The sequence below is a fragment of the Pristiophorus japonicus genome, chromosome 7 (assembly GCF_044704955.1).
Source record: "Pristiophorus japonicus isolate sPriJap1 chromosome 7, sPriJap1.hap1, whole genome shotgun sequence".
NCBI lineage: Eukaryota > Metazoa > Chordata > Chondrichthyes > Pristiophoridae > Pristiophorus > Pristiophorus japonicus.
This window is the reverse complement of record NC_091983.1, coordinates 62,374,666-62,392,459: the sequence shown is the minus strand read 5'-3', so window position 1 is coordinate 62,392,459 and position 17,794 is coordinate 62,374,666. Positions and strand designations below refer to the sequence as shown.

The 17,794-nt window shown below is 44.2% G+C and overlaps 1 protein-coding gene across 4 annotated transcripts in view; it reads right to left on the bottom strand.

Moving 5' to 3' along the window:
* greb1 (growth regulating estrogen receptor binding 1) overlaps positions 1-12,341 on the bottom strand; it is a 396,947-nt gene extending 384,606 nt beyond the window's left edge. For all 4 annotated transcript variants that reach the window (XM_070885003.1, XM_070885002.1, XM_070885004.1 and 1 more), the window contains exon 1: positions 12,169-12,341. The gene's annotated coding sequence lies outside the window, so the exon portion shown is untranslated. The remainder of the gene's footprint in view (positions 1-12,168) is intronic.
* Between the last annotated feature and the right edge of the window lie 5,453 nt (positions 12,342-17,794).

Here is a 17,794-nt window from a genome sequence, read left to right as displayed (position 1 = left end):
GTTACAGGTGGGGAAGACATTCGTCGAGGGAAGGGATCGGTGGGGCTGGTTTGCCGCACGTTCCTTCCGCTGCCTGCGCTTGGCCTCTTCATGCTCTTTGCGTTGAGACTCGAAGAGCTCAACACCCTCCCGGATGTTCTTTCTCCACCTCGGGCGGTCTTGGGCCAGGGTCTCCCAGGTGTCAGTGGTGATGTTGCACTTTACCAGGGAGGCTTTGATGGTGTCCTTATCACGTTTCTGCTGTCCTCCTTTGGCTCGTTTACCACAAAGGAGCTCCGCATAAAGCATTTGCTTAGGGAGTCTCGTATCTGGCATGCGAACTATGCGGCCTGCCCAGCGAAGCTGATCGAATGTGGTCAGTGCTTCAATACTGAGGATGTTAGCCTGGTCGAGGACACTGATGTTGGTGCGCCTGTCCTCCCAGGGGATTTGCAGGATCTTGCGGAGACATCGTTGGTGATATATCTCCAGCGACTTGAGGTGCCTTCTATACATTGTCCATGCATCAGACCCATACAGGAGGGCAGGTATTACTACAGCTCTGTAGACCATGAGTTTAGTGGTAGATTTGAGGGCCTGGTCTTCAAACACTCTCTTCCTCAGATGGCCGAAGGTTACACTGGCGCACTTGAGGCAATGCTGAATCTCCGCATCAATGTCTGCCTTTGCTGATAAGAGGCTCCCGAGATGTGGGAAATAGTCCATGTTGTCCATGGCTGCGCCGTGGATCTTGATGATTGGAGGGCAGTGCTGTGCGGCGGTGACAGGCTGGTGGAGGACCTTTGTCTTACGGATGTTAAGCATAAGGCCTATGCTTTCATATGCCTCAGTGAATACATTGACTATATCCTGGAATTCAGCCTCTGAATGTGCACAGACGCAGCTCAACAACAGAGGTTGGCGTGATCTTGGACCTGGCCTGGAGGAGGCATAGGTTAAACAGCTTCCCACTGGTTCTGTAGTTTAGTTTCACTCCAGCAGGGAGCTTGTTGATTGAGAGGCGGAGCATGCCGGCGAGGAAGATCGAGAAGAGTGTTGGAGCGATGATGCAGCCCGGACATGGATTGGGTCTGTAATGGATCCGTTGGTAAGGATCACGGCCTGCATGTCATTGTGAAGCAGGCGAAGGATGTTGACAAATTTTTGGGGGCATCCGAAACGGAGGAAGATGCTCCATAGACCCTCATGGTTGCCAGTGTCAAAGGCCTTTGTAAGATCGAAAAAGGCCATGTATAAGGGCTGGCGCTGCTCCCTGCATTTTTCCTGCAACTGTTGCACTGCAAAGATCATGTCTGTTGTGCCCCGTAGGGGACGAAATCCGCATTGTGATTCCGGGAGGAGCTCCTCGGCCACAGTGAGAAGACGACTGGAGGAGAACTCGAGCGACAACTTTCCCAGTGGCCGATAGCAGGGAGATTCCCCTGTAGTTGCCACAGTCGGACTTGTCCCCTTTTTAAAAAATGGTCACAATCACGCATCTCTCAGATCTCCCGGCATGCTCTCCTCCCTCCAGATGAGAGAGATGAGGTCATGTATCCACGCCAACAGCGCCTCTCTGCCATACTTTAGCGCCTCAGCAGGGATTCCATGCGCACCCATAGCCTTGTTATTCTTGAGCTGTTTTATGGCTTTACCTACCTTGTGCAACGCTGGAGTTTCACTGAGTTGGTGGTGGGTCGTAATCTGCGGGATGGAGTCGAGAACACTCGAGTCAAAGGCAGAGTCTTGACTGAAGATCTTCAAAGTGCTCCTTCCATCGGGCCCCGACAGCCTCGGTGTCCTTGATGAGTGTTTCCCCGTTCTTGGCCAGGAGTGGGGTGGGGCCTTGTGAGTTTGGACCATTAGTGGCCTTGACTGCAGTGAAGAATCCTCGCATATCGTGGCTGTCGGCCAGTTGTTGTATCTCCTGTGCTTTCTCCATCCACCACCTGTTCCTTAGGTCCCGGGTTTTTTGTTGGACCTGAGCCTCGAGCCGTTTGTAATTTTGTTTTGCAGCTCCAGAGTTGGGTTGTTGCTGGAGGCTCAGAAATGCTTTGCGCTTGCGATCTATTAGTTCTTCGATCTCCTGGCCATTTTCATCAAACCAGTCCTGATGTTTTCTGGTTGAGTAACCAAGTGTTTCTTCACAGGCACTGGTTAGAGAGGCCTGGAGGGCAGACCAAGCGCGATGAGCATTCAGCATCTCAGGGTCATCAAGGCACGCCAGATTGGCTGAGAGGCGCTGGCTGTATAGGGCTCTCTTAGCTGGGTCTCTAAATGCCCTGGCATTAACTTTTTTGCGGAACTGCTTCTGCTGTCCACTCTGCTTAGGGGCAACGTTAATGTTGATGATGGATCAGATTAGGAGGTGGTCCATCCAGCAGTCGTCAGCTCCTAATCATGGCGCGGGTGATGCGCACATCCTTGCGATCCCTGGCTCAGACGATGACAGAGTCAAGCAGGTGCCAGTGTTTGGAGCGAGAGTGTAGCCATGATGCCTTGTATTTGTCCCTCTGGCGGAACAGGGTGTTGGTGATGAGGAGTTCATGTTCTAGACATTTTGTCAGGAGTAGGGTACCGCTGGAGTTGGTTTTCCCTACCCCCTCTCTGCTAATTACGCCTCCCTAGAAGGCTGTCTCTTTGCCGACCCCGGCATTAAAATCACCCAGGAGGATCAATTTGTCATCCGTGGGGACACGCGACAAGGACATCTCGAGGTTGGAATAAAAACTCTCTTTAGTCTCATCCGTTGCATCGAATGTAGGGGCGTACGCACAGATGACTGTGGAACATTGGTTCCGGGATAGGGTAATACGAAGAGTCATGAGGCGTTCATTAACCCCACAGGAGTAGTCTGTGAGGCGGTCGACCAGCTCATTCTTAACGGCAAAGCCGATTCCATGAAACATAGGGGCGGCGTTCTGCCTCTGGTTTCCCTTTCCAGAAGAAGGTGTAACCTCCACCATGTTCCTTCAACTGGCCTTCTCCTGCCCGCCGGGTCTCGCTTAGGGCGGCGATGTCAATGTCAAAACGTCTGACTTCCCGGGCAACTATGGCGGTGTGGCGTTCAGGCCTGTTGCTGTTGGGATTGTCCATGAGGGTCCTGACGTTCCAGGTCCCGAACTTCATACAGAAGAAGTGGAAGATGCCTGTGCGTGGGTTCGTTTAACGTAGGGTGGCCGCTTCACACCGGCAACCACACGGGCTTAGCTGAGCAAGGTCTTGGTCCAGTGGCAAGGGGGTCCAAGACAACTGGAGACCAGGCACAGCTCTATAAGCCTAATTGCCTATGGCGAAGTGTTGGTTGCAAGCTCAGCGCCGAATAGCGCCATTGATGGTAGATGGCCCAAGGCTTGGTTGGGGGGCAGGCATTAGGAAGGTGACTTCCAAAGTTATTTTAAAAGTTAAAAGTTGATAAAGATTCCTAATTTATTTCAAAAGTTTCTAAGAGTTGTTAAAAAGTCTAAGATGTAAATCAATAATAGGTTATAAAAGTTTCCCCAGTTTAAAAAGTTTCTAAAGATTCTTAAAAAGTCAAGGATGTAGATCAATAATAGATGTTTAAAAGTATTTCTATTAAAAATCTAAAAAGTAAGTTTAAAAAGTTTAAAAGTTGATTAAAAGTTTAAAAATTAATTAAATGTTGGTTAGGAGTTTAAGACGTTGGGTTGAATGCCGCCGCCGCGGTCCCTTCGGGCGGTTCAGCGCCAGCCTCGGAGTCCCTTCGGCTGGTTCAAAGTCCCCCGAATCCCTTCGGCCAGTTCCACATCCTGTCCCGTCCCGTCCCGTACCCCCCCCCGTACCGCCCTGTACCCCCCAACTGTACCCCCCCCCCGTACCCCCCAACCCCCGTGTCTGCAAGCACAATGAACAGCTGGTGTGCGACCACAGGGACAGGCATGGGCAGGTGTGGAGTCTTTTCGGCCGGGATAGCCCGGGACCGGTGTGGAGTCCTTTCGGCTGCCACGGGATCCCTTCGGCCCAGGACAGAAGCGGCCGGCGCGGGGTCCCTTCGGCAACTGCAAGGTAACGTTTATTTGTTATCCCGCTGGGGCTGCTCAGGGCCCGCTGCGTGTTGTCCCGCTGCGTGTTGTCCCGCTGCTCAGGGCCCGCTGAGTGTGATTATTGGTGAGCCAGTGCCGTTTGATAGCATTATCAACAGCACCTTCCATCACTTTGCTGATGATTGACAATAGACTGATGGGGCGTTAATTGGCCGGATTGGACATGTCCTGCTTTTTGTGGACAGGACATACCTGGGCAGTTTTCCACATTGTCAGGTAGATGCCAGTGTTGTAGCTGTACTGCAACAGCTTGGCTCGAGGCACGGATAGCTCTGGAGCACACGTCTTCAGCATGACAGCCAGGATGTTGACAGGGCCCAAAGCATTTGCTGTATCCAATGCGCTCAGCCACTTCTTAATATCACTTTGGGTGAATCGAATTGGCTGAAGACTGGCTTCTGCAATGGTAGGGACCTCAGGAGGCCAAAATGGATCCTCCACTCAGGATTTCGTGCAGAAGATGGTTGCAAATGCTACAGCCTTGTCTTTTGCACTTGTGTGCTGGGCTCTGTCATCATTGAAGATGGGGATATTTAGGGAGCCTCCACCTCCAGTTAGTTGTTTAATTGTCTACCACCATTCATGATTGGATGTGGCAGGACTGCAGAGCTTGGATTTTATACGTTGATTGTGGGATGACTTAGCTCTGTTTATAACATGCTGCATCTGCTGCTTAGCATGCATGTAATCCTGTGTTCCACCTTCCTCAAGTTGGTACCTCATATTTAGGTACGCCTGGTGCTGCTCCTGGCATGCTCTTCTGCACTCCTCATTGAACCAGGGTTGGTCCCCTGGCTTGATGGTAATGATAGAGTGAGGGATATGCAGGCCATGAGGTTACAGATTGTGGTAGAATACAATTCTGCTGCTTCTGATGGCCCACAGCGCTTCATGGATGCCCAGTTTTGAGCTGCTAGATCTATTCTGAATCTATTCCACTTAGCACAGTGGTAGTGCCACACAACACGATGGAGGGCGTCTTCAGTGTGAAGACAGGACTTTGTCTCCACACTGACTGATCACTGCTACCTAAGCTGTCATGGACAGATGCATCTGCGACATGTAGATTGATAAGGACGACGTCAAGTAGGTTTTTCCCCTCATGTTGGATCTCTCACCACCTGTTGCAAACCCAATCTGCAGCAGGTGATGAGAGATCCTTCAGGACTCGGCCAGCTCTGTCCATAGTAGTACTACTGAGCCATTCTTGGTGATGGACATTCAAGTCCCCCACCCAGAGTACATTCTGTGCCCTGTAACCTCATGGCCCGGTATATCCCTCACTCTACCATTACCATCAATTCATAGACTGTATTGTTCAGACCAAGTGCATATGATTTTCAATCTTTTTTTCCCTACATATTAACCATAGAAGAGCAGAGATATCCAACCTTTTGAAGTTGGGGGGGGCAGATACACATGTCAAAACTAGTGAATTGGCTGCATATGATCATATAGAAACACAAGATTCCCATACACAAAAAGTGAGACTCCCAATGAGAAAAAATGCAAGAGACTTTCCCCACCCCCCCACCAACACTATTTATTCAAAACTGCTGAGGATTTCAGTCCTTCTACTCTTTGTATAGTAAATGTTTCATAATCGAAAGAACAAATCAATTTGTGAATATGATATCAAAATTATTTAGATGCAGTTTTTGTGTTTCTAATATAATTTGGGGTCGGCAGGATACAACAGGGAGACTTGGGTCTGATTACAGAATGGCACAGGGCACTCAATGGGCTGATACCTGCAATAGACTAGGAGTGCAAGATCGTCAGCAGGCAGAGTGAGCACTTCTGTCAGCACTCCTGTTGATACGAGCGCAGCTTACGCTTGTATTTTGAGCAGGAAGTTAAAATGACTTACAAGCCAGATCAATTGTTAGAGCTCATCGATCTCATCAGCCAGCATGAAAGAGGCGAGTTCAAGCCGAACAGGGATTTTGCATTCACCTCTATTTCATAGGCAGGGTTGTTAATTCACGTCACTGCAGCAGTTTTTCTGTGTGGTTGGTTAGAGTCCTAATGGTCGTCACAGCCAGGTTCCAAGAAAGGTACCCAGGAGGTTCTGTATGGCAGAAAACGTGCACTGTATTTTGACTCGCTTTTTTACTCGAATGAAGTCATTTCAGGTAGAAATCTTTATAGTTCAGATTTTTTATTCGAAGCAGCTAAAGTGGTCTTAAAATCACCAGACGTCCTCACTTCTGATATTTTTCAAGTCCAATTTTATTTTCTTCTTTTGCCAAAATATTTCAACAAGAAATCAGCCTCATCACTCTACCTTTCAATACCATAACTCATACAATGCCAGTATTCTCTTTAACAAAATGTGAAATTTGGAAATTAAACTTTAAACAGCTCATTTGCAATGGCTATCCTTTATTTCAACTATCTAACTAACATTGTAAGAATATCTGAGTAATTGACTTCTATTTCTGTTGCTCACTTGGCTACATTTTTGGGACATCTTTCATTCTCTCACTTACTCTTTGCATATATTTTCAAATAATATTCCAAACTCACAATAATCTTTTGTAAGCTTTCTCTTGTGACTGCAATTTATACAGTTTCATTGGTGTGTCTTAGGTTATCAATTTTCTATTGTTCTTGAACCCAATTCTAAAATCATTCAAATGATTGAGTATAATAGCACATGTCTCACTCTTCTAATGATTTTTTCAACATTGTTTCATATCAGCCCTTACAGTTAATTACTCTGCCACAAATTAACATGACTGTTGTGGCGGTAAAATCACATTCGCGAGCACTTGAATTAACTCAAAATTAAGGCCAAGGACATTCACATAACGCAGCAAATGAACAACATTTGGACTGAACTGCATTCTCAACCGTAACATATGACGCTCTCGTTGGAAACTGATGAAGTGTGAATTAAGAGAGGCTGAGAAAAACAGATTAAGTGGGAGTAAACTGAACTCAAATCAATGGGAGGTCAAAGTGCCTGGAAACTACAGCAACTTCAAAACAATCAACTAGCTAAAGAAGCTCTAAATATTAAAGCAAATATATTGAAGAGGAACTAGCCAACAGACCATTTTATGAACACAATTTTAATTCACATTAAAATAATGAGAATCAGATGTTAGATTTAATTTCAAATAAATGTCAAAACTGAAAATATTTAACATAATCATCATCTTTGGTGGCTGAACAGTCCAATACGAGAGCCACAGACAGGACAGATAGTCGTTGAGGGAAGGGGTGGGTGGGATTGGTTTGCCGCACGCTCTTTTTGAAAGAAAACATGACTCATAACACCGACCATCATTTTTATATTCTTCCTCCTTTTGGTTTTCCTACTCCATACCAATATCAAAACAGGCAATCGGCTCCCATGACCCTCTCAATGCCACTCAAATTGGCAGGGCCCAACAACTGCAGGGCCAAGATAGGGATGTTGGGTTGGGAATTGTAGCTACAAACATATAGCATAGAACATTAATTCATAGTGCTTGTCACAATACCACCCCAGCCTTTAATTTTTCTTGTGGCGGCACAGCTTGCTTCTTTGGTTGGGGAAGAGTAATGACATGTTAAAGACCATTTATTCATGCAAGTCACATCCCTATTCCAACACATACTCCTCCATGAACTTTATGTGTCTGAATTAGATGATGATGTCCAAGGAGCAACAATTTTATTTTGACATAATTTCATTCCCTCATAAACAAATAGCACTCCATGTGTGGAGACCTTTTATTTGATAAACAAAGGCTACTGAATAACAGGAGAGATAGAAAATGAAAAATAATATCTACTGACGCAAAAGAACTTCAGTGAAAATCCACATTGTAGTCGCAATCTTGAGATAACTAACAGCCACGATACAGACAACTGCCACAAAAACATGATCCAGATGGTAATCAGCAGCAAAGACACTGGCAGTGAGTAAATGTATGTAAATATAAGGATACAAGGTTACTTTGAGGTTTTTTTTATTATTCATGGGATATGGGCGTCACTGGCAACGCCAGCATTTATTGTCCATCCCTTATTGCCCTTGTGAGATGGTGGTGAGCCTCCTTCTTGAACCACTCCAGTCTTATTATACTTTATCGTAGCAGTGTGCTACAACTGAGCGGCTTGCTTGGCCATTTCAGATGGTAGTTAACATTCAACCACATTGCTGTTGGTGTGGAGTCACAAAGGCTGGACCGGGTAAGGATAGCAGAACCAACTTGTTCTTCCAATAGGACTCAGAGAACCTGAGCATCCATGTCAGCAAGGTCAGTAAGAACAATAGCTTTTTTGGTAACCAAGTTTTTGAACAAGATTCTTAACTTTCTTGTGCTTGGTCTTAATTTGACTGACTGGATTGCTGCACTTCAATGGAATTTAACTCTTCAGTGCTGTTGGTTTCCAGTCTTGACAGAATTGCTTTTCCCCAGAGGTCACTGCATTGCAACTAGCATCAAGAACCAAGGCAGATTTTTTTACCTTCCTAGCCCAGTGACAGTGATGCCAGCTTTAGTGCTCCATTGCTATCTCAGCTGAGGTCAAATAACTCAGCAAAAGCCAATGCATGAACGTTTGGCTCAGTGGTGCACCCTCACACATTACCAACTGAACTTTCACTGAGGAATTTATAACAAGCAAGAATTTCAAACTATAACTCTAGTGTCCAATATGGCACCCAACATATCCAATGCAATCTTACCAATGAGGATATTTAAGTTTTCCAAAAATGCATTCTTTAGCTAGAAACTTATGACAAAAGTTAAGTTGAGCATATTCACTTGGTGATGCTAAACGTTCAGATGATTTTATCAATTGTATAAACATTAAATGTCATTTGCCAATGACTCATCAAACAAGTAACTAACCAGCAAGCCCCCAACTTTGCTTCTCGATGGCTATAGTGAGTGAGCTCATTTCAAAATCGGCCAATGCCAGGAGCCTCAGCACCCTTAGTTTAATCTGGTGAACAACAGCAAACCCTGCTGTAAGTTTGCTTTGGAGCACAGGACCAGGCTTAGTGTGATGTTCCTCCATAGTTAAATAGCTGTGGACACTCACCAGCAAGATTCATACAAAAATAATGTCCCGGAATTTACAATGGTTAATGACGACGAACTGTCAGTGTTCGCCATCGTTACCCCTCTGAAACTAACCGCAACTTCAGGATTTAGCACATTCGCATCTAAACATGGAAATTCTTAAGTTGCGGTCAGTTATTCACTGCTCTGACACAAGCTGAGCTGCGAAAAAAAACCATACACGTAGCCGGCAATCAGTGGAACTGACAAAATCTCAAGCTGTATAGCACTAATATTGCTGATAAATAACCAATTAAATTTTAAGCCTTGGAATAGGTATAACTTGAGTTTTAACAGCGTGTTGACTGCTAAACAACTGTTCTGGCACCTGAAAAACTAATTGTTATATTTGTGGAATGTTAAATTTCTCCAGTATTATAAAAAAAAAATATATAGTTATTCATGATATTTCAACTTCTAACTGAACCCTATGTGTATGCCACAATTTTTATTGTGCTCCCTGTAAAATTTTTAGACAGTGAGGATAAAAGCTGCTTTTCATTTCCTGGTTTGCAGTCTGAGAATTTTTCAATGTGATTGGCTGCTTAGACAGCTTGATGACATCACTGCTGTATTACCATAGGAATCCCCTATTCACAGCGCTAAAATCAATTACATGTCGAGGAACCTAAAGTTTTCACGATCTTGCGAGCTCTGCGGGCAGCTTTTTTCAAGGTCAGCAGCGAGCACCTTTGCTTCGTCACTAATCACAAATGGCAGGCCAATGAACACTTGGGTGAGGTACCAGATTCCAGAAAGGAGTCAATATTTTCACGAGAAGGGAGAGGAAAAAGTTGGCAGAAAAAGCAAGAAAAATCCTAATATTAAAAAATGTATTTAAAGATTATATTTAAAAGATCTAAAATGCATGAATTCCTAAAGATAAAATACGGAATTTGATGCTAGTATTTTCACATTGGATAACTGACAGGCAGCTGAGAGCTAATAACTAAGCATTATCACAAATATTGATTTATTTATTTTCAAAAATATTAAGTGTGGGCACTTATTACAAATACAAAGCAGTATCTTACTCAGTGTACTGAGTATTCAGTGAGATAGTCACTGTTGCTATGGTGCCTTGCTAAGTATCAAGTGACCCGGTCATGTCACAGGCCACTTTACATGGTATTACTTGCTTTTATAAATATCTTGGCTGACTTTTGTTACACTGTACTATGTATTGAATAAATAAATCGGAGTAGGAATTATTTAGAGCAGAGTATCCATCGAATAGCATATATACATCAAAAATATTCTTACTGAGTAAAAGAAATTTTAAGAACACGATCTCCAATTCTTGCTCGACAACTTGAGATACTAGGATTATTTCCAATGGTGCAGAGACGGCTAAAGTGAGATTTAAGAGGTCTTTAAAAACTATGAGAGTTTTGATAGGGTGAATAGGAAAATACTATAGTTGAGGGGTCTGACAAAAGGTGATCAATTTTAAATTGTCACTAAGAGAGTGAGGAGAAAGGTTAAGAATATGTTCTCTTCAGACAGTTGTTGGAGCACGAATTGCTTTGCCATAGGGACCAATTGAGGCAGAGATCAGTGCATCTTTTGAGAGAAAAACAGATAAATGTTTGAAGTGGAACAATATAGGGCTAAAGGAGTGAGGTCAGCACATTAGGATTAGTTTTGGATTTCTCTAGCAAAGAGCCAGTATAGACAGGCAAAATGGCCTATCCATGTGCTGCACATTGATATGGTCCAAACCCACTTATTGGGGCTGAACTCTTTATAACAATTTATTCAGTGGCCATATCGGGTGGCCACGTTTTTCAAAATATAGACGAAACCAAATAAATAAATAGATTTTAATTAATATAATTGGTTTATATTAAAAACACTTGCAACCTCTTTAATAATAGTTTTAGTACTAACTAAGGATTATACATTTAAACAATGCTAACTGAAGATACATTACAGAGGTTTAACATCCCTCAAACAATATCAATATCAACTATGCAATGCAGACACAATGCTACAGTGACAGAACCCTCCAAAATATTCACCAGAGGATCAAGTCAATATTTTCTTCCATGTCGCCATAATATAAAATTCAAATATACCACAAAGAACAGTATGAAAAATGACAATGCCAGTGCTTCTCAGAATGGTGTTACCATTCCGGAAAATGGGCGAGTTTGGCAAAACCAAACACGCGCTGGAAATATATTTCAATGTCGATCTAGGAATGATATTGCGGGTTCGACGATTATTTCCAAAGGGAGTGTTTCAGATTATGAGTTTTGTTGTAAAATAAACCAACACCTCAAGTTATGAGCTCGAGAAGTTGGCCAGCAATGTTCAAAATTCTTCAGTTTGTCAAAAGTGATCAGAAACAATGTCAATTATCGGAGGAGTTTTCCTCTACTTGCAGCTTTTGCATTATGAAATATTATGTTCATTATTGATGTGTTGGTCAAGAACACCATTTTAGATCAACATAACTTTTGTTTGAAAATCATAAATTAGAATAACTAGCAGCATTTCGGCCAGTAAAACTTTTATAAATAAAAAAAAAATCGGAAAACTCACTAAGAAATAAGTTTCCATATTATGGGATTATTTAGTCCTTGAAATTGGCGAAAAGGCACTAGGCTCGGAGCATTTTGGGTTACAAAGTGTACTGACATCGCTTCAGGCAGGATATAGAAAAGTTGTTTAATTCAAGAGATACCGAGAGAGGTACCGAAAAGAGAATCCGAGGTTAAAACGTTGCTGATCTCGATGTTATTTTGTTCGGGGGGAGTGGGGGGGTAGATCCACCACTCATCAACACATTACTTCCAAGCTGTGAATCAACCGCCTCGCAGGCTTTTCAATCACAGCACGGTTACACACTCTGGATTTAAAACAACCGAAATAACGTGCAGACCAATTATCTCCTGGACCCTGAATCTCACAATGAAACCTTTGCCACACAGACCAGCTAGCCGGCCCAAACCGATGTTTTACTTTTTGTTTTTGTCGGGAGTGCTTTGCACCGTGTCAGAAACTTTGCAATAAGGCAGAAGGATCAAAAAAAATAAATAAATAAAACAAAATCTTACCGCAAAGCAAAAATGGAAAACAAGTTGTAGCAGCTTATTCTCGTGGCACAAATCTCTGCCTGGTTCCAATCTTGTTTGTCCCAAATCTCTGAAAAAATGCTAAGCAGCGAGCGGTGGGAAATACACTCAATCCGCACGGCCCCGCGCCGCCAAACTCTTGAAAGCAAAGGCGAGCGGCTCGCGCACTGCCGATCCCCGGGTGCACGTGGTAGAGCCGACGTCGCTCCCTAAGGGAACGAATGGAAAAGGGCATTGTTGTTGCAGAGGGGGTGATCACTTCACCCTGCACCTTTCAGCGCACCGACACGTTTTAACTGCAATGTGCACCGCGCCATACACAAATAAATCTTGTAAAATATTCATATTTCTGCCTGCTTGGTGGAGGTTGTATCTGCAAGGTTATTTATCCACAGTCTTCGCTCCGCGCTGAAAATCTGTGCAAATATGTTCGAAGTTGGATTGCGTTTCGCAGGAATTAATGTTAACAACGTTTAGTGAAGGTTGGAGGTTTTTTGTTTTGTTTACCCTGTAGATATTTGGGAGATGTGGGATGCTTGTGTCTGCAGCTGTGTGTTTTCGCCCTGCACAGGACGCTCGCGCCCTCTTCCTACAGCCCAACACAACTGTAGCAATCCTCGCTCTTCCCAGTGTGGGCCGAACTGAAGAAAGGACCAACTTGCTTTTTTTACTGCGCCTTTTATGACCACAGGATGTCCCAAAGCACTTCACAGCCAATTATGTACTTTTGAAGTATAGTCACTGTTGTAATGAAGGGAAATTCGGCAACCAATTTACCCATAACTAGATTCTACAAACAACAATGAGACAATGACAAGAAAATCTTGATTTTTGAGGGGGATGATTGAGGGAATAAATGTTAGCAAGGACAGCAGGGGATATCCCTGTTCTTCAAATAGGACCACAGTATATTTATGTCCAAGAGATCTACAGATCCTTGATTTAACATCACATCCAAAAAGCCAGCACTCCATGATGGGCTAGAAATTGCGTAGCACCCTGTTTGGGGAAAATAACTGCGTCGGGCGCTATCCAATTCCAGCAGATGCAAACTTCCGGTTTAGCGCTCCAGGGGGGGAAGTGGAGTGCTAAATCAAGCGCTACCACTTCCCTTGGAGTGCTAAACCAGGCAGGGGGGCGGTAGCGGTACAGGGTTGCACAATGTCCAGTACAACACTGCTGGGATCGGTGGCTCCTTCCCTCCCTTAAAGGGAAGGGCCATTGCTACAGGCTCTACTCCCATGCTCGCCGACGGCAGCCACGATCGCGACAATCAGGCCCAAGCACTCAGGGCTGATCAATCGGCTGAAGAAAAGGAGAAAAAAATGCACAAAGGAGTATGAAAAGATTTTTCACTTACCTCACCGGTGGTCCCTTAAAATACCGCTTCCCAAGTGGCCGGCCGACCTTACAACGCCTCCTGCAGCTGCCGATGTTGGTGCCCGGCGATACTGCAGGGAGCGGAACCGAAATTCGCATCCGGGGCGGCGGACATCGTGGCGTTTGGGGTTACCCCCGTCACAAACCTCCAAGGCAAGTTCTCGCCACACCCAGTCGCAGAGCCGGGAGCGCCCCGTTATCGCCCCCGGCCCCCCGGAGGCACTAATGGGAGGTGCGAAGGAGGCCAATTTCTCTCCCCTTGAGTCCTGCTCTGGTGTCAGCCTAGATTACACACTCAAGTCTCTGGAGCGGGGCTTCAACCCACAACCATCTGTCATAAGAGGCAAGAGTGCACGACTGGGCTGAGGCTAACACACTGTGTACAAGTATCAAAAATGGGACAAGAAAATAGCACTTGACCAATTATGTCACCTCATTCCACAGACATAGACTATATACAAGCTGTTGAGGTATCTTCTTCTGTGCCAAATGACACATGAGGCATCCCATTTCTTCCTCTTTACATCCAGCAGATTGTGTTCTGGATTGTTTTCACAACAAAGTTCCATTTTTACGTGGACAAGTCGTTAGTCTGACTCACAATTTGCTACCTGGCCAACTGGCTAATTCCAATGGAGGCCTCAGATAATTCCCATCGAATACGGGTACTCTGCCAAATGTCAACCCGGTATTCAGAGCCAGCTGCTCACTGGGCTGTAGAGTGACACAAACCAAAAGATTGAAATAGATCCGCATTTAAAGAACTTGTCGAACTCCAAGGCATTGTTCAAGATGAATGGGAGGATATGCATTCTATGTAATCTATCGCTGTCATCTTATTGCTGCTTTTATCTTTCTCTCATGTGCTGTTTCCCCCTTTTTAATCCTTACTTTCTTTTTGTCTTTTCTCATCGATCTTTCTATACATTTCTCTTCTGGTTATCTCTGTTATCCATCTCTGTCTCTTCCACTTCAGGCACTGCAGCAGTCGGCAGATCGTCGGTGCCTTTTGGGTGGTGCATTGTGGGTAAACTAGGGTGGGGGGGTGGAGATTGAGGTTAGAGATTGTATTTTCCAGTGGTGAATATGAGATGGCAGTTGTGAAAGAGCTGACTCAGGGCAGGAAGCAGTAGGAGGGAAAGGAAATGGGTGAGGAGTGAGAAGGAATGAGCATTTGAGTTGCTCGGGATGGAAGGTGATCAAAGGGAAAAGGGAGAGGTAGTATGTGGTAGAAGGGAGTGTAAGAAAGCTGGGTTTTTGTATCCTGACAAATATATGCAAAGGAACCAGACAAATCCTTAATTCCCTCCTTTAACTCTTTACTAAGAAATCATCTGGGGTTTTAAATCCCTTGCTGAACCGGCTTACAATGGCTGGTTCAAATTGAAATTAATTTAATGTACTAACCCTAGATTAGGTTACCCTCAAGCTACTAAGTGAGTGAATGAACTCTTTAGCTTATGTAATACCTATATTTAAGAAGGGGGATCGAACATGTTCAGGGAATTATAGACCAGTCAGCTTAACATTTGTGGTGGGAAAAATAATGGAATCCCTACTAAAGGAGAGAATAGAAGAACATCTAGAAATCAAAAATATAATAACGAATAGTCAGCATGGATTTCAAAAGGGAAGGTCTTGCTTGACTAACCTCATTGAAATTTTTGAAGAGGTAACAGAGAGAGTAGACAATGGTAATGCAGTAGATGTAATTTATCTAGATTTTCAAAAGGCTTTCGATAAGGCATCCCATAATAGACTGATGGACAAGGTCAGAGAATGCAGAGTCAGGGGCCAAGTAGCAGAATGGAGAGCTAACTGGCTTCAAGACAGAAAGCAGAGAGTAGGGATAAAAGGTAGCTATTCACAGTGGCAGAAGGTGGGTAGTGGTGTTCCACAAGGATCAGTGCTTAGCAGCTTGAGGATAACCTAATCTAGGGTTAGTACATTAACTTAATTTCAATCTGAACTAGCTATTGTAAGCCGGTTCAGCGAGCCAAATCAGTTATCATTTATCCTTAGACCTACACTGGGATTTAAGACCCCAGATGATTTCTTAGTAAAGAGTTAAAGGAGGGAATTAAGGATTTGTCTGGTTCCTCTGCATATATATTTGTTCACAATTTATATTAACGATTTAGATGTTGGAATCAAAAACCCAATTTCTAAATTTGCAGATGACATCAAATTGGGAGCGACAGTCAATACTGAGGAGGACTGCAACAAATTACAGGAGGACGTTAATAAACTTGCAGAGTGGTATATAATTGGCAAATGAAGTTCAAACACAGATAAATGTGAGGTTTTACTTTTTTGTAGGGAGAATAGGGAGGTCACTTATTACTTGGAGGGTAAGAGTCTAGGTGGAGTAGAGGGACAAAGAGATCTTGGAGTACAATATACACATCGCTAAAAGTTGTGACACAGGTTAGCAAGGCCATAAAAAAGCAAATTAAGCACTAGGATTTATTTCTAGAGGGATAGAATTGAAAAGTAGGGAAGTTATGCTTAACGTTACAGTTCTGGTCGCCATATTATAAAAAAGATATAAAGGCACTGGAGAGGGTGCAGAGAAGATTTACAAGGATGATACCAGAAATGCGAGGGTATACATAATCAGGAAAGGATTAACAGGCTGGGTCTCTTTTCTCTTAAAAAGAAAAGGCTGAGGGGTGACCGAATAGAGGTCTTTAAAATTATGAAAGGTTTTGATAGAGTGGATAATGTTTCCACTTGTGGGGAAGAGCATAACTAGAGGCCAACAGTATAAGACAGTCACCAAGAAATCCAATCGGGAATTCAGAAGAAAATTCTTTACCTAAAGAGTGGTGAGAATGTGAAACTCGTCACCACAGGGAGTTGTTGAAGCAAATAGTATAGATGCATTTAAGGGGAGGCTGGACAAGCATATGAGGGAAAATGGAATAGAGAGTTGTACTGATAAATTTAGATGAGGAAAGACAGTAGGAGGCTCGAGTGGAGCATAAACGCCGGCATGGATGGTTGGGCCGAATGGCCTGGTTCTGTGCCATATGTCCTATGTAATTTTCAAGGAAGAAGCCAAATCACAAGTCAAACACTAAACACTATTGATTGGTTACAAATCACAACTTAAAATTAAATTTGGGTGCATGAATGCTTATTGGACATACATAAATGTAATCTGTTACCTAGAAGTTGAGTGGGGTGGCTGAGATTCGGGGAAGAAGGCAGTGCTCTCAGGGGGTAGCCACAGTCACGCGTCCCCTCCAGGTCGGCACCCTCACAGTGCGGCGTGGGAATAAGAGTGCCCACCTACCTTGGTATTTAGACATTTTCAGCCTGTGTAGTATCATTTGTTGTGCCCTCACCCGATTCCACTTTCAATGTCCCCAGTCCATCTCTCTTTTTACTTTTTCTCTTAATATAATTTTTTATTATTATCCTTCATTCCTCTTGCCATATTCAATTAAAAAAGATGCTGTTTTTACACTTCAGGCATGCCTTTTGGTTTTGGTTTTGAATCCTGCTCCTTCTGGCCCACAAGGAACCTTTAAAACTAGGAAAAAACCACCTGGGCCTCTTCTGGCCAGAATAGCGTGCGTGACCCGATGATGCAACACTCCCATTCAAATTAGGCCCCCACTCCTCTGGGGGCAATTGCCTTTCTCATATCTGAATTCAGGCAAGTAAAAATGGTGCAGGTCGGGAAGGTGGCGTGAATGCCATCTCTGGCTCTTCGCACCACCCCCCTCCCCGCCCCCCACCGCCAGCAACCCGCCCTGGCCATCTTAACTCCCTGCCTGCAGTATTCTTGCCAAATGGGGTGAGTTAAAATCAGCCCTATTGTCTGTTTAAAAAAGTCAGATTTAAACCACTATTTAACTAATACCATCATCATCATCATAGGCAGTCCCTCGGAATCAAGGAAGACTTGCTTCCACTCCTAAAGTGAGTCCTTTGGTGGCTGAACAGTCCATGACGAGAGCCACAGACTCTTGTCACAGGTGGGGCAGACATTCGTTGGGGGAAGGGGGGGGTGGCACTGATTTGTCGCACACTCCTTCCGCTGCCTGAGCCTGACCTCATCACGCTCACGGCGTTGAGATTTGAAGAGCATGCGCTTTTAGTTACTGGGTTACCGGTCAGGCTAGAGTTTCCACTTTGGGTGCAATCGGCGATCCAGCCGCCAGTTGTGCCCTAAATTGCACCTGTTTTGATAAGTGTTTTTTTTGCCTCGAGTATCCGC